We start from the raw sequence: 22724 nt of genomic DNA on the forward strand, positions 1-22724 counted from the left end.
TCAACCTGACTTGGGCAACAGGGAATGAAGAAACAACAGACTCATTGTGGTTGTTTGAATGTAATCGGCCCCCATAAGGTCATAAGGAGTGGCACTGTTAGGAGGTTTTGACTTTGTTGGAGTAGGTGTGGTCTTGTTGGAGGAAGTGTGTCACTGTGGGGCTGGGATTTGAAGTCTCACACATGTTCAAGCCATATCTCAGACCACTTCCTATTGCCTGCAGGTCAAGATGTAAGAACTATCAGCTCCTTCTCCAGCACCATGCCTGCATGCTGCCTTGCTTCCTGCCATGACAATAATGAACTAAACCTCTGAACTGTAAGCGAGCCACCCCAAGTAAATGTTTTTCCTTTGTAAGAGTTGCACTGGTCTTAGTTCTCTTCACAGCAATAGAAATCCTAACTAAGATACTCATAAAAAGCTGAGACCCATGGATCATACACTCTGATGGAGATACACCATCAGCAGCCAGAAACTTGATATGTTTATTATATACAATATGAACAAGGAGCATGTTTATTATATTCAGTGAACTGAAGAGGCAGGTTAGATAATTTTGGTGGTGGTGGGGTATCTCTGTAAAGGAGTAGTTTCAGGTTATATTCATTCTTGAGGAAGAAGCTACGGTTGATACTTTCTGCACACACTGTCAGCATCCATACTTGGACTAGGGGAAGGCCTTACATTCTCTTGAGCCTGAGACAGGGAGAGGGGTCTGAGGCATTGGCATCCTTGACATGGCCATGCTCATGTCAACAATACACATTCACTCCAGACTTTGTGTATGTTCTGTGTAGGTGGGTACCCAAAGAGGCCAGAAGAGGACATCAGACCCTCTGGAACTGGAGTTACAAGCATTTGCAAGCTGTCTTACATGAGTGCTGGAAACCAAACTCAGGTTCTCTGGAGGATCAGTAAGCGCTCTTAACTGCTGAGCTAGCTCTTTAGCCCCTATTTTTATTTAGTGTGTGTAGTATGATGGCAGGAGTATGTGCACATAAGTGCATGTTGTTGAAATTTTCTCTGGGCCTCCAACCAGCTCCCAATAAAGACACACAGACTTACTATTAATTATGAATGCTTGGCCTTAGCCTAGGGTTGTTTCTAGCTGGTTTTTTTGTTTTTTTGTTTTTTTTTTAACTTAAATCAACACGTTTCTATTAATATGCTGCCTGGGGCTCATTTACCTTCTCTACATACTGTCCATCCTGCTTTTCTGCTTCCTCCATGTCTGGCTGACTGGCCCTTGGCTGGCTGGCTGGCTTCCCTTTTCTCTCTGCCCATCACTGCCTATCCCTCCTCTGCCTAGCTATTGGCCATTCAGCTTTTTACTAGACCAATCAGGTGGCTTAGGCAGGCAAAATAAAACAGCAACACATTTTTACATAGTTAAACAAAGGAAACACATCTTTACCTAGTTAAACAGTTATTCTGCAATGCAAACAAATGTAACACATCTTTACTTAAACAAATATTCTATTCTACAAGTGCAGGTGCCCGAAGAAGATGTGTTGGATGTTACAAGTGATTGTGAGCTGCTCATTGTGGGTACTAGGAACCAAACTCAGATCTTCTGTAAGAGTAGTGTGCACTCAACCACTGAGCCATCTCTCCAGCTCCAGTTATCTGGCATTCTTGCAGTAGCCTATCTAGTATCCTTTCAGTTCCCTTCACCTTTGGCATATTTTCATCATGACAGCCAGAATGATATTGTTAGTATCTAAGATTGTCATTTTACCTTTCTGCTCAGAACCTTCTGGAGGCCTCACACTTACTGAGTGTAAAAGTTGAACTCCTACAAAACCTTACGTGGTCTTCCTTGACCTCTTCCTCTAACAATGAATGCTGTGTTCCTTTGGCTCTTCCTGAACCAGCCATTTCAGCTTCTTTATTTTTTTTCTCGAATACCTAGGTATACTCCTATTGGTGAAATTATTAAGGCCACTCCATGTAGTTAAAAGGGAGGTTTATTTTGTGGGGTAACTTACAAATGAAAGGATAGGTTGCAGGGTCTGGGAAAGGTATGGCGCAGTCCGGCGGTGTTCTCTGGAGAACTCTGCTTGGTCTACCTCCAGCGTCCAGGGTCCCAGAACCAAGAGAGGCCTCTCCTCTTGATCTGGTGTCTTCAGCATCCGCCCTCAGCCCTGCCTTGTGGGCATGACCATTACTGAAGCCTCAATGGGGGTTGGAACTTCCAGGCTAAGGCTGGAATGGCTACCCACTACACGCTCCCAATATTTGGCCCAAATTTTCACATCTTCTTCCTGATATTCCACATTCCTCAAATGTTACCTAATCAATGACATCTCTGCTGCCTGCAAACTCTGAAAATATAGCTCACTGTAAATACACTTGCCCAGAATACAGGAAGGAACTGGATTCTGTCCCATGTGGGGCTTGGGGGAGAAATTATCTTCCCTTCCTCCCTGCTCTGTTTTCCCTTATTACCATTATCACTATCCTGTAAAATAAAATACATTTTTTACTTATTAGTTGTTTATGGTATGTCTAATCTGCTCTAAGATTCATAAGCAGTGTGGGATTTTCACCCCTTTGTACCTCCCTCACAGGTTACTAGTATATTCCTGGAACATAGCAACTAGTCTATAAACATTGTTGAAGAACAAATCTGTTTTTATGAAGGTATGACTAGAAAATGACTTGGGAAAATAAATGCAAATTGAATTTGTTCTCATCTTTTTTCACCATTTCTGTTGCATAGAATTTATGTGTTTAGCTTCAAATGGCCTTACCTAAGCATTCCCCTTTCTAGGAATTATGGATGTCTTCTCCTATATAGTGTAAGAGAAATACACAAGGAAAGATTAATGTACCCCAGGGCTGGCCAGATGCCTCAGTTGGTAAAGAAAGACACTGCCACCAAACCTGATGACCTGAGTTTGAATTTTGGAACTTACTTGAAAAAAGGAAAGAACCATCTTATACACATGTTTTTCTCTGACCTCCACATGCTCATGGCATGTGTATGCCCACACATAAAAATAAACGGTTTTGTCCATTTTTTCTCTTATTGTTGAGATTATAATTATAACATTTCTCCCTTCCCTTTTGTGTCTGCAAACCTTCTCATATACCCCTTCTTGTGTGCTTTCAAATTCATGGCCTCTTTTTCATTAATTGTTGTTCCATGCATATGTGTGTATAAATATATATTCCTAAATATAACCTGCTCAGTCCATATAATGTTGTTGATATGTACATCTTCAGGACTGATCATTTGGTTTTGGATAACGAGTTTGTGCACCCTTCCATTTCTCCCACTCTGAGCATTCCTTACTTGCCTTTGTGTAGGGTTGAGGCCTCATGAGCTTTCCACATCTACTTTGGCATGTCTGCTGGAGTTGTCCTTCAGCTCGTATTTAGGCAATCATGTTGGTGGAACTTTATGTTTGGTGTATGCCCTTACTCCCAGTACTCAGGAGGCACAAGCAGGTAGGTCTCTGTGAGTTCAAGACCAGCGTAGTCTACATATTGAGTTCCAGGTCATCCAGATCTGCTAGTGAGACTGACCCTGCCTAAAAGCAAATGTTGCTTAATTTCCAAATATTTTGGGTTTTTATAGAAAACTTTTCTTGATTTTTGTTGATTTCTAGTTTCTATTTTTCTTGATTTCTAACTTAATTACATTTTAAAATAAGAACTGTTTTTATAATTCTAATCCTTTTAAATATTTTGAGACTTGTATACTGACACAGTGGATGGTCAGTATGAATATGATGAATGTTTGAAAAGAAAATGTGTATATAGCGGTTGTGGAACGGTGTGTTCTGTAACATCAAATAGGCTGAGTTGTTTGAGAATATTACTAAATTCTTCCATGTCTTTGTTGATTTTCTGTATGTTTGTTCTGTCAATTACTTTATTGATCAAAGAAACTGGAGTTTCTGACTCTAAGTTTATCATACCTCCTTTTAGTTGTATTAGCTTTTATTTGTATTTTGAAGCTTTGTTAGGTAATGAATATTTAGAGTGGTTATATTTTCCTGATGAATGACCCTTTTCCCATTTTGAAATATTTCTCTTTATTTCTGGCGATGCCTATCCTCTGACCTAAAGTATACTTGGCTAATAGCCACTAGTTCATCTTTATTATGACCAGTGTTTAAAATATGTGTCTTTACCTATCCTTTTGTTTTAATTTGTGCTTTTATATTGAAAATGTGTTTCTTAATGGCATATACAGCACTTCACTGTCTGGTCTGACATTTCTGCCTAATCAGTGTGCTTAGTTCGTTTGCAGCTGATGTCGTTATCAACATGCCTGGGTTTATCTGCCTTCTTGCTGATTTGTTTGTTTGTCTCTGTTCAGTCTCAGTATCTCTCTCTCTCTCTCTCTCTCTCTCTCTCTCTCTCTCTCTCTCTCTCTCTCTTCCTCTCCCTCTCTCCCTCCCCTCCCTACCGTGTGTGTGTGTGTGTGTGTGTGTGTGTGTGTGTGTGTGTGTGTACATGTGTGTACTTGTGTATACAGAGGTCCAAGGACAGCCTCAGATCTGTGGTTCCCTAGGTGCTGTCCAGCTTGTTTTCTGAACTGACCTGGAGCTCACCAAGTAGAGTAGGCTGGCTGGCCAGTAAGCCCCAGAGAGCCTCCTGTCTCTCCTTCTTCAGTGCTTGGACTACAAGTGTGAGCTACCACACCTGACTTTGCTATTTCATTTGGGTTTTGGAGATGGAACTTAGATCCTCCTGCTAGAGCTATGTAGTAAGAATGTGTCTTAAAAAAAAAAAAAGATGTTTATTCCTATGAGCATCCTTCTGACTGAAACAAATGGATGTTATCTTACACAATATGTATGCATTTATGGTTTCCTAGTCCTGCCCATGTAGATAATAGTGAGTTATAGCTAGCTCAGGTTTCCAAGAAACTGGAAAAAGGTTTAAAAACATTAATGTTAAAGGTGCCAGTGAGCTTCTACCCAGTCAGTTATGATCACACACATTTATGGTAGTCTCAACCTGCCTGATGATTGATCTTTTACTAGCATTTATTATTTAAGTGTGAAAGTATCATGCTCATGTTTAAAATGTTAAGAGCACTTTAAAAGTCTTCAATGTGATGCTAGATCACATCTTAATACTTCAACAATAATTTAAAATACCATAAAATAGTTGTCTTATACATTGTTTAACTCTGTTCCCTATTTGTGAGCTCTCCAGTTTATAATGTGTTTCTGATTCCAATCTCTTAACATGGTTCAGTTCAGTTATATGTTTGGTAATATGCTCATTTAGTGATGTGCTCTCTATTTTATAGCTAGCTAGCTAGATGGGTGAATGGATAGGTAGGTAGGTAGGTAGGTAGGTAGGTAGGTAGGTAGGTAGATAACGGGGACTAAGAGGGGTCCAGCCCCTTGATAGTCCCCTCCCGGTGTCCGGGAAGAATCTACAACCAGCTGATAATTTAATCTTTGATGAGTCTATGTACATGAAACTCCTTAGTCCATACACTTTATTCTTCTGTGTTAGTTCTCTGTCTACAAACTTCTATTCTGCTCTCATGCCTAGCTCCTTTCTTGCTGGATTTCTCTCTACATTTATCTGCTGTCCCCTCTAAGTTCTAACTTAATTCTCTCATCTTAGTTCTGCTCCATCTAGGTTCTTATCCGTCTAGTTCCCTCCCATCTTAGCTCATCTCCCATCTCCTTCTTTCTATCTTGTTCTTCCTCATCTTGTTCTTCCCCATCTGACTCTTCCTTATCTTCAATCTTGTTCCTCTAGTATTCTCTTCTAGCTCTCTAATCTAGTTCTTCCCATCTAGTCCATTCATCTCCAGTTCCTACCCATCTAGATCTTCCATTCTCTTCTCCTCTCTCTACTCCTCTCCATCTCCTTAGTCTCTCTGTTGTCCCCAAGTCTCTCAGGAACCCAGGTATAAACGCAAGCAATAAAATTTTCAGGTTAAGGAAAATGTAAGATGAAAAGGCAAACATACACAAAGTAATGAATACTGAAAATGCCTATCACTGTCTGTCACTGAAGGAAGTCAGGACAGGAACTCAGAACAGGAACCTGGATGATGGAGCTGATGCAGAAGCCACAGGAGAGTGATGTTTACTGGCTTGTTTCTCATGGCTTGTTCAGTCTGCCCCCCCCCCCAGGTTGTTTTTCTCTGTGTAGTTTGGGAGCCTTTCCTGGAACTCACTCTGTAGCTCAGGCTGGCCTTGAACTCAAAAAGATCTGCCTGCCTCTGCCTCCCAAGTGCTGGGATTAAAGGCATGTTGTTTTGGTTTTGGCTTTTTGAGACAGGATTTCTCTATCTTGGAACTTACTATGTAGACCAGGCTGGCCTCAAACTCAGAGATCTGCCTATCTCTGCCTCCCAAGTACTGGGATTAAAGGCATGCGCCACATTGCCTGGCTTAGATGTGGTTTTATGAAATAGAGTATGGAAGTGCAGAGATGACTGGTGGTGAGCTCAATCTTCCTGTTTGTCTTCCAAACAAGAATTACAGTCAAGAGTCACCATGACCTGTGGGAGTCTGTGGACCAGCTCCGACCCTCTCCCACCTATTGAAGGGTTCTTAGGTGGAGCAGAGGGGGACAAGAAAATATCAGTTAGAAAGAGAGACCTAGATGACAAGAAGAAAGACAGACACAGGATAGCTTCGGGAGGGCCTGGGTCAGTACCCAACAGCCTCGAGGTTTATTCAAAAGGACTTTTTATAATTGCCAAGGGGAGAGGCAAAAGACCTCCCCCTTCCAAGATCAAAGCACACCATACAGCCAAGTGTAGACTTCCAAACACCTAGTAACCAAGCCTGTGGTCAAATCATCTCCTTATGCAGCCCTGCTGGGTAAAGCAAGCTCAGATTCTCTGACCCTGAGTAAGTTTTCATTAGGAAGCCTTTGTGGACTCCCACAATGCCCAATTATCATTTTAACTTTAAAAGGACCTTTGTGGGGGGAGGTGGTGGGGAGGAGACCAGGGGTGCTTTGGGAAAACCCAGGAAGGTTGGTCAAGTTAGTTATGCTTCAGTTTCTGGCTTTGTCCTGCATCTTGTATAGAAAGTTGTAGTTACATAAAAACTAAAATTTCAGTTATCACTAGCTGCTTCAAGACCATACCCTTGTAGTGTACAGCTTAATCCAGCTTACTACTTAGTATTTCTGTTGTGTTGCTAGTCCACAAAATGCTTTTTTATTTTATGAGAAAATGGATCTTGGGCTTTCTTTTTCTTTCTGTTTTATCTGTAATTATCATATATTTAGAGCATATAGGATGTGGTAGTTTGGATATAATTGGCCCCTATAATCTCATATGAGGGGTGTGGCTTTGTTGGAGTGGGTGTGGCCTTGTTGGAGGAAGTATGCCACAATGGGGGCAGGTTTTGAGGTTGCCTTTGCTCAGGATACCACCACCCACTGTCTCAGTCCATTTCCTGTTGCCTACAAGGTCCAGAACTCTCAGTTACTACTGGAGCACCATGTCTGCCTGCATATTGTCATGCTCCCTGCCATGATGATAGTGGACTGAACCTCTGAAACTGTTCTTGCCATCTATCCCACCTCTACTGAGCTACCCCAATTAAATATTTTCCTTATAAGACAGGATCAGTTGAAGTATGAATTCACTGTACCACCTTGATGGAGAATTCTGATTATTTTTTATTTATATTGTATTGATTAGAGAAATAGTGTAATTTAGTAACTTTCTTTACTTTAAAACCAAACAAATAGCCCTTCCAGGAAATAGAAACTTAGGTGAAATGCATTTTTCAAATACTGTTTCCATTTTCTCTTTAAGGTCACTATAACTAGGTATTTGAGTAGAATAGAGAGAAATAGAATCTTGCCATCTATCCCACCTCTACTTCTGACTGATTTCCTTTTCTCGGTCCTTTGTGGAGAGAGGAACTAAGTTGATGGGAAGCGAGGGTTTTCCAACCTCTGTGGAGGGAAGGATTATCTTTATGAAGCCTTTAGTATGTTTTGGAAGAATATTTTGATTGTTGGTAAATTTGTGATAAAGCAGGAGTCTTCCCAGAAAGTAACTACACCTGAACTTGGGAAAAAGAAAATTAAAACAACTTTCAAACTTGTTTATTCCATTGATTTCAGATTTATTCTGTTAACTGTTTGCAGAGTTGTATTATGATTTACAGAAGTATTTTAAACATTTCTGGAGTGACTGACTATAGAACTTTCTATATTTAAGACCCAAATATCTAAATACCATGCAAAATAAATTCCTGTTGCACAAAACTAGTGAAGTAGCAAAAACACCTGCTAGAGCAAAGTAATTCTCACCAGTCACCTTCGCTCCACTTGGAAAAACACACCCATCACTCAGGTATGGACTTCTGTTTTTAGTTAAGTGTAGGAATGTGCGTGTGGTCATTCTTACTGAGTCATTTCAAAACTGGCATTGTCCTCTTAAGACTAGTCTCTTCTTGACAACACTAAAATAAATATGCAAACTAATTGCTTACATAAAACAATTAAGCATCTTCTGCGAGGCAATTCGATACAGAGCACATGACTGAAGAAACGACTACTTCATTGTTTTACTAAGGAAAATAGTGGAAACAAGTGCCTTGATGGGATGTCTTGAAATATCTTCAAAGCTGTGTTCTGATTCCTGAGTTAGGGTGTGGGAGATGAGAGCTATCACTTAGCAATTGAGAACATGCTTTGCTTATTTAACTGGGCTTAAATACAGCAGGGTGAGTTATGTGCTAAAATTAGATATTAGATTTTGTCCAATAGCTGTACAAGTTATAATCCTTTAGCAACTGGAACTCTTTGGTTCAGATCAGGACACTGCAATATGAGAATGTAAATCACTTGTGCCACATTCTTAGGAGGCCATTATACCATGGCTGTCTGCATTGCAGGACCATAGAATTACCAAAGATAGAATTTCCTCTGCTGATTGTTTGGCCTTTGTTTTGTTTCTCCTTTTTGTTTTTCTTTCATATGTGTGAAGATGCTTTGAAAATGATATTTAATTCTCTAATGCCCTGGTCCCTGTGACCTGTCAGCCATAAAATATACATATTGGAAAGCAAGAATTGGGCAAGTACTGTGCCAACACATTAGAATCTATGGGTTTTGTAGGAAGTAATATAAAGTGGAGACAGAATGACTGGGAATCAGACAGAGTAGTGGTTCTCAATCCTCCTACTGCTGTGACCCTTTAATACAGTTTTTCATGTTGTGGTGACCCCCAGCGATAAAATTATTTTTGTTGTGTTTCATAACTAATTTTGCTACTCTTATGAAACATAATGTAAATATCTGTGTTTTCCAATGGTCTTAGGTCACCCCTGTGAAAGGGTTGGTCAATCCCCAAAGGGGTCATGACCCACAGGTTGAGATGTGAAAGGGTTGGTCAATCCCCAAAGGGGTCATGACCCACAGGTTGAGAACCACTGAGACAGACCTACCAGTCCCAATGTATAATCTAATGTTTACTCTCTGTAAGTACAAATTCACTTAATTTCTGTGTCAGCACCTGTCTTAGGGTTTCTGTTGCAGTAATAAAACACCATGACCCAAAGCAAGTTGGAAAGGAAAGGTTTTATTTGGCTTACACTTCCATATCACTGTTCATCAAAGGAAGTCAGGACAGGAACTCAAATGGGGCAGGAGCCTGAAGGTAGGAGCTGATGCAGAGACCATGGAGAGTTGCTGCTTATTGGCTTGCTTCCCTTGGCCTACTCAGATTGCTTTCTTTTGTTTTTGTTTTTGTTTTTGTTTGTTTATTTGTTTGTTTGTTTCAGATTGCTTTCTTATAGAACCCAGTACCTTGCCCAGGGAAGGTACCACCCACAATGGGCTGGCCTGCCCTGCATTGAGCACTAATTGAGAAAATGCCTTACAGCTGAACTTTATGGTGGCATTTCCTTAACTGAAGCTTTCTCTCTGATGACGAGCTTGTGTCAAGTTGACACAAAACCAGCCAGTACACCTCCTTTCCTTGGTTTGGACAGGGATAGATGCTGAGAAAGTGTTGTTACACAATCTCTCCTTCAGGAAACATTTAGGCCTGGGTTGAATGTTACGTTGCACAACATTGTGCTGTACATTTTCTTATTTAGTCCTACCAGGCACATACAGTACTGGGTCCTATGCTTTTGGTGTGCATAGCTTTAGACTCTCCCTGCCTACAGTTTCCTAACTAAGAAGTGGCTGACCCAGACTCAACACAGTGTGCTTACCACTATGATTTTCAGCCTCATAAAAGTGAAAACCTCATCAGATACTCTACCAAATTTAATTTCTCAGTTATATCCACAGTCTGCCATATCTAATATAAAAGTAGTGTAAATTGAATGGCTTTAGAAACAAAAACAAAAAACCTTTCCCTTTTTTTTTTTTTTTTTTTGAACAAGGTCTCATATAGCCCAGCTTGGCCTAGAGGTCAGTATATAGCTGACCCTGAATTCCTGATACTCCTGCCTCCACCTGCTAAATGCTGTGATTAGATGTGCCCACTCACCCATTGGTGTATGGTTTGTCCATCTGTTCCTGCCCCTTCCCCCTCCATATGCAGGCATTCTACCAACTGGGCTAATTAGATTAATTCTAAAGTTCTGGAGGCTAGAAATGGAGGATAGGCATGTTGATAGGTACATTTGGTTTCTTACAACTCTCTTTGCTTACAGACAGCCACTGCTGTGCTCAGAATGTCTATGTCCTAGGATTCATGTGCTGATCTACTAACCCCAAGGCGACAGCAGTAAGGAATGGGCAAGACGTCCTCATGAAGCAAAACCACAGAGGCGCCTCGTCTTTTGTAGCCCATGAGTACACAGTAAGACGGTGTCACCCATGAGGAAACAGTTCTCAGCACATCTGCCAGCACCGTAGTCTTGGGCTTTTCAGAAATATGAGAAAGAATGGTGGTCATTTATAAGCCATGAAGAGTTCTGAGTGGCTGTTTTAGTTTGCTTTGTTCAGTCTTTTTAGGGCTCTCCCTTTTCAACCCTGTTGTCCTTGAACTCACGGCACCTTTTCCTGTCTCAGCCCCTGAAGCACGGGGTTATAGGCTGAGACCCTGAGTCCAGTTTACACTGTTCTGCTCCAGCAGCCTGAAGAAACTAAGGTAGCTGCTTGTTGTTTGTGTTTGATTATTTATTTCTTTTTTATTTTGTTGAAAGGTTCCTTTTGTAGCCTAGATGGCCTGTAACTTAGACTCTTTCTGCCCCTTCCCTCCAGGAGTTTGGATTCAAGGGCAGTACCACCACTTCCAGCCTGACAACTGCCTTCTTGTGGTATCTTCAGGTGGCTGTCGGCCCTGTGTCTGTAGATTACCAGTGTTTGGGGTGACCCCATTTGAACCTCTTTAAAGTTACAGTCTAAAGTAGTTAGGGCTTCAGCATAGATTGAGGCAGAGCACAGTTCAGCCGGTAATGATGCATATGTGTCACAAAACATGTGACACCCTGTAGGAAAGAGGAACTAAGGGTGTTTACTACATGCAAGATACACTTCAAACACTCCAGGTCTATTTCATCTATAAGAAGTAGATAGTACTCTCTACACTACTCCCTATACTATTCTGTTTTAACATGTTAATTCTTTGGCTGGAGAGTTGGCTCAGCTTTTAAGAGCACTTGTTGCTCTTGCAAAGGACTCAGGTTTGATGCCCAGCACCACATAGTGGTTTACAACCATCCATAATGTGACTCCAGTTCCAGGAGATCTGACACCCTCTTCTGAACTCTGCAGGTACCAGGCATGTAGGCAGCACACTCAATACATATAAAATAAAATGAATACATCTTTTAAAAATTGATTTCCTTAGCCAGGTGTGGTGGTGGTGCACCCCTTTAGTCCTAGCACTCAGGAGGCACAGGCGGTGAATCTCTGTGAGTTCAAAGCCAGCTTGATCTACATACATAGCTAAGACCAGACCAACCAGTGCTACATAGTGAGACCCTGTCTCAAAAACAAAAAGTACTTATTTTTAAAATCTTGATTCTTCGATAGTTTCATTCATTAATCATTTTCACCCCTCGATTACCCTCTCATTCCTGCTGCTCTGAAATCCTTTGTCTTTTCAAACCCCCCTCCTGCTTTGATGCCTTCGTGTATCCAAAAGAGACCCATTGAATTGAATTAGAATTGTCCGTGAGCATGGGTGGGAAGTTACTTACTGTAGCATATGCAGCTTATCAGGAGCTACACCACTAAAGAAAGTGACCAGCCCCCAGTCCCCAGCCCCCAGTCCCCAGCCCCCAAACCCAGCCCCAGCCCCAAGACCCCAGACCCAGGCCCCAGGCCCCAGACCCCAAGCCTCAGCCCCCACCCGCCAGACCCCAGCAGCCATAAACTGCCAGTAGTCCGTCAGGGAGGCATGGGGCCTGATGAGCCTCTCCCTTATCTGTGATAAAATGTTAACTAGCCTCATCTTGGGCATGGTTTTTAAATTTTATTTACTCTCTAATGATTTCATACATGTATGTAATGAATTATAGTTGTTGTAGATACTATTCTTATCCTCATTTATTTTGAGATAGGCCTTGCTGGGTGGAGAAGAATGAAAGTATTTTAGAGAGAAGCCAGTAGTAGCTGAGGCAGGAAATAGAAATGAAGAAACATGTGGGAATGATGAGGAGATGCCACTTTTGGGAAAGAACAAATTTGAAGAATTAACAGGATGCACTTCTGAAGTCTTAGCATTATTATTGATAGTTTAATTGCTCAGTGAAATTATCCCAGTTCTGTAGATTAATGTTTCAGTAGTAGGATGCTTGCTTTTTCTTTTTCCCTTTTTAGAAGTTTTTATTTTATGAGCATTGGTGTTTTGCCTGCATGTATGTCCTTGGTGAAAGTGTCAGGTCCCTGGAAACTGAGGTTACAGACAGCTGTGAGCTGCCCTGTGGTTGCTGGGAATTGAACCAGGTCCTCTGGAAGAGCAGCCCTTGCTCTTAACCACTGAGCCATCTCTCCAGCCCCAGTGCTTGCTTTTCTTAAGCCTGCTCCGACCACAGAATACTCTGTGGCCCACTGCCGCGCTTCTTCCTTCTCGGTTCAGGGCTGTGGTGTGCCTGGTTGAATTAGGAGGTCCGGCAACTTGTAGCCCCTTCGTGCAGGAAAGGCCCAGGCTTTGGAACAAGCTGAAAGGGTTCTAGGTGGCTGACTGGTGGTATTTGCAGCAGAGTGCCTCTGCCCTGTGAATGAATACAGCCTGAAAACGGCTTAAACTTTTTAGAATGAAGTATTCATTCTCTGTCTGCAGTGTATGCACTGTAAGACAAACTTTATAGAATTCTGCAACAGTAAATCCCATCTTCCTCTGTTAGCTGATGGTAGCAAAAAAAAAAAAAAAAAAAAAAGTTGTGGACTGTCACACAACCTTACTGAATTCTGTCTTTCTTATTTGATTTTAGGAAAATTTCTAAATCTTTATGAGCCAGTTATTAACCTGCAAAGCAACTCAGTAACCATGTGTGTGCCTTTAGCTCTCTTCTTCCCTTTGTACATCTTTTTCTCCCTGATTTTAAGAGAACGTGTTTTGTTTTTTGTTTTTTCTTTTCTGATCATAAATGCTCTCTGTCCTCAAGGAACTGAAAACTTCTTTCTGGTGTATCATGGATTCTGAAGACAATACAAACGGGTGGAGTTGGCTGGTCCCTGTGCCCTCCCCCTGGTTAGCATTTTGCATCCTAAAAATAACGACCTCATGAGAACAGAACGAGCCTTGTGAAGATTCCATTCCACTTTGCTGGAGAGTTCTTACCCCTCATTCTCGACACCTGTGCTCCTGGCCGAGAGAGGGGCCATTAGAGCAGCTGCGGCAGCCTGTGTCCTCTGCTCCCTGCTGAAGACACTGCCCAGCCCTGTTCCCGCTGGCCTGTTCTCCTTTCAGCATGGCTCACTGCCCTCTTCTGCCCACTCCTCCATGTGGGTTCCTGCTCAGTGCCTGCAGGGTCTCAGACTTGCCTGCAATGCCTTCCTTGCTTTGACCATTCTCTGATATAAATGTATATGTACACACACACACACACACACACACACACACACACACACATATAAAAGGACCTATCCTAGAATATTAGGTGCTTGCTGCTGCTTTTTGCCTGGGTTCTTCTTGTGTTGGTGGTATTCTCTGCCTTGTGGATATAATCTAAAGCTATGATTGTACATTTCCATATACAGGCCAGATGATGATTATAGCACTGAGGGGAAGGCCTCCATAGAATTACCTTGAAAGAAATGATGTAGCCATCCTCTGCACAACACAATCCCAGAGGCTTCCTCTAACTTCACATAGTGTCAGGGGACGGGCCACTCCCAGCACAACTGTGGGAACCAGTAGTTATGGATTGATTAAAAAAAAAAAAAATGCAGTGGAGCAGACACTTCTAGCTAAGGTAGGTTATAAAAGACACTGAAGGATAACATTCCTTTTCAGGGTATGTTAACAGAATTCACATCCCATGGCTTTAAGGAAGAACCAGCTCGCATGGACTATTTCTTTAGTGTTGTTTGATTTTGCACATTAAGAAAATGAGGTTGTACTTTTCTTTAAGAAACACTCTTATAGGTAAAGATGCTTGCTGCTTAAGCCTGGTGGCCTGAGTTCTGTTGTTGGAGCCCATGTAAAAGATGGAAGGAGAGAGCTGGCTTCACAAAGTTGTCATCTAAACTTCTCTCTCTCTAATGATAATGATAATGATAATAATAATAATGATAATGATAATGATAATAATGTTTTTAAAAATAAAAGGCTACTATATTGTTTTAAAGCACACATGTTTTTAGACTTTAGGTAACATCCGAATACTAATTTAAAACCAATTCCTATGTAATATATTTGATCTCTAACACATTATATGCATCAAGCACATAAAGCAGGTTAAAAATATGTACATTTATTTTATTTTGTTGGCAACAGAGTATTCTGCCTTACAAAGCAATATAAATCATCTCTTACCATTGTTTTCTAAAAACAATTTGGTATTTGCAAGTCTAGATTACACCTGCCAAACTGCCAATAATATTTTTTGCTTTCATTGGCTCTATTCTCCCTTCACTTCTTCTGTGTCTTTAGACAAATGGAACCAGTATTTCAGCAACTGTTTCACAGGAAATAAAAAAAAAAGAAGAAAAGAGAGGAAGACTATTCATTTCTTGAGGGTGTGGGAAAAGATAGATGTTAGCATCCGTAGTATATAAAACAAAGTATATCTAATAAGGCAATGCAGAAGTTTGGTGTGCCTAACTGCCCATTTTCTCAAATACGTACTAAGTTTCACTCCCTAGCAGTAAACATATTAATATATCATGGGGGAATTCATTAAATTGCTTTCTTAAACATCACAGCATATAATATATCTTTCCATAGAATGTAAAAGTACAGTGCTTGGAATACTAATTAAGTAGAACTGAAAGCACATATTTCATGAGGAATAAATGAGAAAACAGAACAATTGTTCCTCAATTGGTCTGGGCCAACTGTGAAGATAGATGTATTAGTTAGGGTTCTCTAGAGGGACAGACTGATAGGATGAATATATATAGTAGTTGCTCAGTCTCTGAGGCTGGATGACTTAGTGGTAGACCTTTCCCACAGTGGCTTCCACAACCCAGGAGGTGCCTCAACATTCCCAATCTGGAACTGAAAACATGGAAGGTTCCTGGAGAGTGAGTCGGTGGTTCTCAGTCAATGATGGAAGCCTAGAAACTGGTTCTGATACCAGCAAAGGAATTAGCAGCAACAGGAGGGTAAATGACCGTGGCAGCAAGAGGGGGAAAGTCAAGTGAGCAAAAATGGAGGAATAATCTTCCTTCTGCCATGCCTTCCCCATCTTTGCTGCTACAGAAGGTGCCACTCACATTTGGTTTTCCATATCGGTTAAAATGAGGTCCCTACTCAGATGATTCTGATTTGTGGCAAGGTGACATTAAAATGAACAATCACAATAGAGAATGGCAGAAGCTCTATAATCTGAAAAACCGAGTCTCCTTTATAATATCCCATTCTAGCTGTATAGAGACACTCATTGTTTACCAGCACAGCTCAAACGTAAACTACATATCCTTTGATTCTTATTCCCCTCCACAGAATAATCTTTCCAACAATCTCTCACATATTTGAAAACAATCACTGTAGACACAAGTTTCTGTCTGCCCTGCCCCACAGCCATTCAGTCTCAAATATACACACAGAGGCTTGTATTAATTATAAACTGTTTGGCTTATTGCTCAGGCTTATAACTAACTAGCTCTTAACACTTAAATTAACCCATAATTCTTGTCTGTGTTTAGCCACATGGCTTGGTACCTTTTCTCAGTCCAGCATTCTCCTCTTATTTCCTCTGTGGCTGGCTGGCAACTCTGACTCCGCCTTTCCTCTTCCCAGCCTTCTCCTAGTCTGGTCGCTCCACCTACACTTCCTGCCTGGCTACTGGCCAATCAACATTTCATTAAACCGACATGAGTGACAAATCTTTACAGTGTACAAGAGCATTACCCCACAGCAGGTCACCTTAGAACTGTCCTCCTGAGGCATCACTAACAAAGATGTTCCTAAGCCAGAACCAGGATTTTATCCATTCATGCTATTCAGCAACTGAACTGTTTCCATCCCTAGAGTAGACTGGAGAGAGTGTTTCTCAGATGTCAGGCTTTGATGGGTCAATATAGCAGAAAAGGAGGAAGTCCTAGATGTGGGGCCCAGGTAAGTCTTAAGACTTAATTTAAACGTGGTTGTAGCAAAGGTAAGGGCTGTGACATTTCATCTGCTCCAATAAACCAAGACAAAAGTTTTTATTCATGTCATTAACATTAGCTGAGCCTGTGATTTTGAATTTGAGCCTTGAGTTACATCCTTCTGCCAATTTTACCATTGGCCTGTTCCGTGTCCTTGGGCAACCCTCCCACTGGCTCAGAGGTTCTGTCCATAAGGATGCACTCCTCTTCTCCTGGTCTCCCTTCTTTGACTCATCCAGATTAGCCTTGTGTTCTTTGTGCCTTATGCTCTATTGAATGCTCGGTTGTGGTTTCGATCACCCAAGGCTTTTGTTACTTGTCTCTGAAGGAGGCGTTCCTGAAGGCTGAGACACAGTCTTGGTCTGTAGCTTGGTATGTATACTCCCAGGAAGCAATATTGAAAAAGTGAAAAGAAGAGGTAAGACATTAGAATGAGAAGAGAAACTAAATCATCTACATAGCCTCACAGCTGAAACTCTATAGTCATCCTCAAGTGCTTAGATCTCTAAGCAACCTCAGAGTTTTAGAAATTCTGTATGAAGAGAATGAATTTTAAAGTTTACATCAGAACAAGAAAACTGTAAATATGTATTCATATGTTATAAAATTTTAGGACTGGGGCTTAGAACTCATTTCAACGAGCCAAGTTTTATTTGATAAATGAGGAAACAGACAAACTGAGATTATCTGCCTAAACTCTTTCACGTAGATCATCTTTCAAGCCTAGAACCCTATGGCTCCTCGGCCTGAATCTTGTCTTTTGAAAAAGTATCTACAAATAAAAGTGAGGTGCTCTTATAGCAGCTTACAGATTTCTGGACATAGATCAAACCTCAGGAAACAAACATCGCCTATACAAACCAATGAAAATGTATCCTGTCTTTCTTCCAGAATTGTCGGAGGGTGCGATAATACTCTATGAGTTTACTCCTTCCAAGTGTTTGCTAGGTAGAATTGCAGTTAATATGACTTACTATTCCCAGGCTGGGAGTCCAGGCTCCGTGTTCTGGTGGTAAGCTATTGGTAGTGCTACTCTAAGACCAACTTCCTGGCAAGTGTCCTTGAGGTACAGTTGTAAGATGACCCAGTACAGGGCCAGGGCCTGGGCCCAGGGCCAATGCCAAGAAAACCTGAGCCAAACACATTGGAACTAATTTAGGGTACTAAAATTGGCCTCAATTAAAATTTTAGATGAGAAGATTTTCTTGTTTAGCACAAGAACTATTTCAATTATAAGGTCATAGAAAAAGTATTTTGATATTTATGTTGAGAATACTTTTTAGGGACCAAAATATATAGAAAAAGACATTAGATTATTTAAGAAGCTATGAAACTATTTTTTGAAAGCAACAATTTTCATAAGATATGGTAACTGAATATTTTCTCTCTTTGAACATGGCATATTAAATCGCAAAGCTCCTCCAAATGTAAGGTGGCTTTCCTGGCTAGTTATGTCAACTTGATAGAAGCTAGAGACATCTGAGAGGAGGGACCTCAGCTGGGAAAACACCTCCAGAAGATCTAGCTATTGGCAGGCAAGCCTGTGGGACTTTTTTTTTTGGTTTTTTTTGAGACAGAGTTTCCCTATGTAGCTTTGCACCTTTCCTGGAACTCGCTTTGGAGACCAGTCTAGCCTTGAACTCACAGAGATCCACCTGCCTCTGCCTCCTGAGTGCTGGGATTAAAGGCGTGTGCCACCACGGCCCGGCTGACATTTTCTTAATTAGCAACTGATAAGGGAGGGCTAGCCTGTTGTAGATGGGGACACCTCAGACTGGTGATCCTGTGTCCTATAAGAAAACAGGCTGAGCAAATCAGGAAGAGCAAACCAGTAAGCAGCATTCCTTCATGGCCTCTTTATCAGCTCCTGCCTCCAGGTTCCTGCCCTGTTTGATGCCTGCTCTAATTGCCTTCAGTGATGAACTGTGATATGGAAGTGTAAGCAAAATAGACCCTTTCCTCCCAAAGTTGTTTTGGCCATGGTGTTTCATCGAAGCTATGGAAACCCCAAGACAGAGGCATTGAAGTAGAAGCTGCAGAAGCAGTGACCAAGGTGGTAGTGGTGACTGAACCAAACTCTGGACTCCTACATATTTGAATTTGTAGCCAGCTCCACTATTTACTAGCTACTGACTTTGGACAGTATGCTAAAACGTGGAAGTTATATTGTTTATTCACATAATCCTTATCCTGTCTGCTGTAGAATCATCTGGATGCTTCTAAAAGGTCTACCAGACCTCATCCCATACTAATTAACTCAGACTCTCTAGAGGTGGGAACCATGCATGAGTCTTTTTGTTTGTTTGTTTGTTTGTTTTTCCCCCGAGACAGGGTTTCTCTGTGTAGCTTTGTGCCTTTCCTGGATCTCACTTGGTAGCCCAGGCTGGCCTCGAATTCACAGAGAACCGCCTGCCTCTGCCTCCCAAGTGCTGGGATTAAAGGCGTGCGCCACCAACGCCCAGCCAATGAGTCATTTTTTTAAACACTGTCTTAGCTATTCTAATGTTAAAGACTGTTCTAGTTTGCTTTTGGCTACTGTGATAAGACACTAACCAAAACCAACTTGGGAGGAAAGGGTTTATTTCATTCCTAACAATTTCCAGGACACGATCCATCACTGGAGGAAGTCAGGGCAGGAATTCAATGCAAGAACCTGGAAGCTGAACTGAAACAGGGACAGATCTTGGAGGAGCATTGGTTCCTGGCTCAATTTCCGTGACTTGCTCAGCTCGCTTTCTTATATAACTCAAGACAACCTGCCTAGGAGTGACACAATGAGCTGGGTCCTCCTACGTCCCTCATTAATCAAGAAAACGCTCCACAGACTCGCCGACAAGCCAATTTGATTATGGCAGCTCCTCAGATGAGGTTGGTTCTTCCCAAATTGCGGTGATACTGCACAGAAAGACTAACTCTTAGTGTCACTTACTCAAGACTGGGCCTGATTTATTCACTAGAGTTTTGATCTCCTGTTCTAATCTAAGAGAGTCTAATTTAAGAAGCAGTAGTCCTGAACAAAGGACATATGCTGAAAATCACAGCAGATGTGGTAACAGGGAAGAAGGAGGAACTTTTGTCCTAGTCAGTCTTGTAGAGGAGCCTCACAGGGAGAAAACTGGCTTTCAGGCCTTATTGACTCAAAACAGTGCACAAAGCGACAGACAATCAGATGTCATCCCTCTCTGCTCTTGTTTCTCCCAGCATATTTGTGGAAGGGGCTGTTGCTTTCAGAGCCTCCTTGCTTTCAGCACATGCCTTAGACCTCGTGGTTGTTTGAATGAAAATGTGCCCATAGGCACACATACTTAAATTCCTGGTCCCCAGTTGGTAGAACTATTTGGGAACACTCCTCCATAGTCTCTGTTCAGCTTGTAGATTCTTGCAGACAAGCCACCAATTAAATGCTTTTTTAAAAAATAGAGTTCCCTTGGTCCTGGTGTCTCTGCACAGCAATAGAACAGTGACTGAGACTGATCTGGTCACCAGATCTTACACACATGCTGTTCTGAGTCAGCAGCATGAAATAGTCACAGGAAACCTAGGGAATATGGTGCAGGAGGGTGTCCAAAACATAGTAAGGTTGATGACAGTGTTTCTTAAAGGTGGTTAATTCTGAACAGGTTAAGTACACAATATGTAAGTTGAATGAGAAAGTAGCTGTAAATGATCTTGAAGTGGATTATTAACTTGGTTAAGTAGAGTAAAATTTTGATTTGTAAAGGCAAGCCTTAAATACTATTTCTCAAAAACCATTCCCACACCAGATGACTCTAGTTTGTGTCAAGTTGACAAAAAACAATTGGCACAAGGACTAATAGCAAAGTGGTTCAATCTGTGGCCATAAAGTCAGTTGACTGGACCCAAACTGCAGCTGTGCCATCTCAGGGTGTTTGCATCTTATCCTGTTTGAGTTTCAATATTTTCATCTGTAAAAGTGGATAAGAGTGTAGCATTAGGTTGTTAGAAGATGAACTGTGTTATGTAAAATGTAGCACACTGGCTATGGTATGGTGTCTAATTTTAGTTGCTATTGTTATTTTTGATACCTGTACTTCTATAATGTGTTTGAATCCCAGTTCTGTGATAATCACAATCCAGCACAGAATTCTGAAAAGCCAGAAATATCTTACTAATGAACATAAAAGTATGTGGAAAGTCCTATATGGATATATGTTTGTGGTTAATTCTCTTGCCAGACTTTAAGTGAAAGGCTCAAGTAGAGGGTTTTCACTGACTTAAGTCCCTGAAGACCTTTCCAAATATCAATTTTCACCTCACAGAGCCTTGTTAAAAGGAAAAACAAATAACCAAGAGTGGTAATGTCCACTTGTAACCTTAGCAGTGGTAAGGCTGAGGCAGGAGGATGACAAGGTTGAGGGCAGCCTGAATTACATAGTGATTTGTTAGCAGGCCTGAGCTACATAAGACTCTGGGGATGTGGGAAGGGGAGCCCATGGGAGTTTCCTAGTGAGACCTGAGCTTGCTTACCCAGCAGGGCTGCATTAGAGGATGGCTGGACCATGTGTGTGGTCACCAGGTGATTGGAAGGGTCTGCACTTGGCTGGGCTAGGGGGAGGTCTTTTGCCTTTCCCCTTGTTATTTCTATAAAAAGCCATTTTGAAGAGACAGAAGGGGCCAGTGGATATTGATCCAGGTCCTCCTGAGGCTCTCCTGTGTTTCTATCTGTTTCTCTCTCCTCTATCTTTCTATCTAAATATTTCTCAATCCTCCTCCTTCAAGAGTACCCTGGCCTCCCACAGAGAAATGAGTAGGTTCCCCCACAGGAACCAATAACAGAACAAGCTGAAAAATGTATATAAAGTGTGCCTGCCTCTCTTGTGGGAGATACTGGGACAAAGTCAACAAAGGCTGGAGGCTTCTAGCAGGAAGATATTTCTTAGTTCAATAATCTGTCTCAGTAGTTTGCTAATGTTAGCAAAAAAGGACCTTGATAAAGATTGTTCTCCCCCGCTTGGAGATTCTGTGAGTAGGTTTTGTTTGGAGTCTGAGAATTTCATACTTCCTCCTTTCTCCCTCTCTCCCTCCTTCCTCAGTTTCTTTGGTATTTTCATGGTGCTGGTTTAGGGACCATGCTTTGAGAACCTCAATAGATAGACATGTACCTTCTGGCATTGTGGTTTCTCCTTCACCTGTTTGAGTAACTTCCCATCTGTTCTTCTCTTTCTCCATCCAGATGACCTCTGTGTTGCCAGAGTTCTGGTCTCTTCCCACCTTCAAATTGAGTGACTTTCTGCAGTCACTTGGGGGTTGGGTGGTAGCAGGCTGGTAATGTGACCCACTCACACGGACCTCGTCCCAGCTCTGTGTAACAGTGCTGACTTCCTAGGGGCGCCACTTTCATCCTGCTGATCCAGACTCAGGATGTGAGCACAGCGGCTCCTGGGTCTGCTGGCCATTTAGTCTTCAGAGCAGATGTTTGAACGGCTCTTGTTATCCATTTTATGTATGGAGAAACAGAGGTTAAAGTATAGCTGGACAGTATCTACCAGAGAAACAGGGGTCTTGCTTCTATTCTCTGACATAGCCAAAGTGCCTAGAACAAGTGCCCCACCATGCTGATGTTCCACAGATGTTTACTGAATGAATGGAAGGTCATAAATAAGAGGGATCTAGGATTTGAAAGCAATTATGCCTTAACCACTATGCCATATTCGCCTCTTATTTTTAGCTACTTTTTCTTTATCACTTCCTGAATCAAACTCCTTTTACAGCAATTATGAGTCCTATCGAGTCCATTATCATTGTTTTGTGTTGACTTCCCCATTTCCCATTTCTGCTGTTATCTAACTTCATTAAATAGATTGCTATTGTTTATTGAAATATTTCTATCGTTTCCTTATGTTATCTACACACCTTTACTGAATGCCTCTTTTTCCCCTTAAGGCAAATTCAATGCATATATTTCTGTCCCAAGACAGGGAGGTAGTATGGAATAAGAATAACTAAGAAATGAAAATCAAAGTTCTATGGATAAGTCATATCCTCTCTGGTTCAGTCTCCCCATCTATAACCTTAGAAGTTGG

The 22724-nt window shown here is 41.5% G+C and overlaps 1 long non-coding RNA gene across 2 annotated transcripts in view; it reads left to right on the top strand.

Moving 5' to 3' along the window:
• Positions 1 to 864: 864 nt before the first annotated feature.
• LOC118570256 overlaps positions 865 to 22724 on the top strand; it is a 35047-nt gene continuing 13187 nt past the window's right edge. For both annotated transcript variants that reach the window (XR_004943170.1, XR_004943171.1), the window contains exon 1: positions 865 to 898. This is a non-coding gene — a long non-coding RNA (uncharacterized LOC118570256). The remainder of the gene's footprint in view (positions 899 to 22724) is intronic.

This window comes from Onychomys torridus, chromosome 19 (assembly GCF_903995425.1).
Source record: "Onychomys torridus chromosome 19, mOncTor1.1, whole genome shotgun sequence".
NCBI lineage: Eukaryota > Metazoa > Chordata > Mammalia > Rodentia > Cricetidae > Onychomys > Onychomys torridus.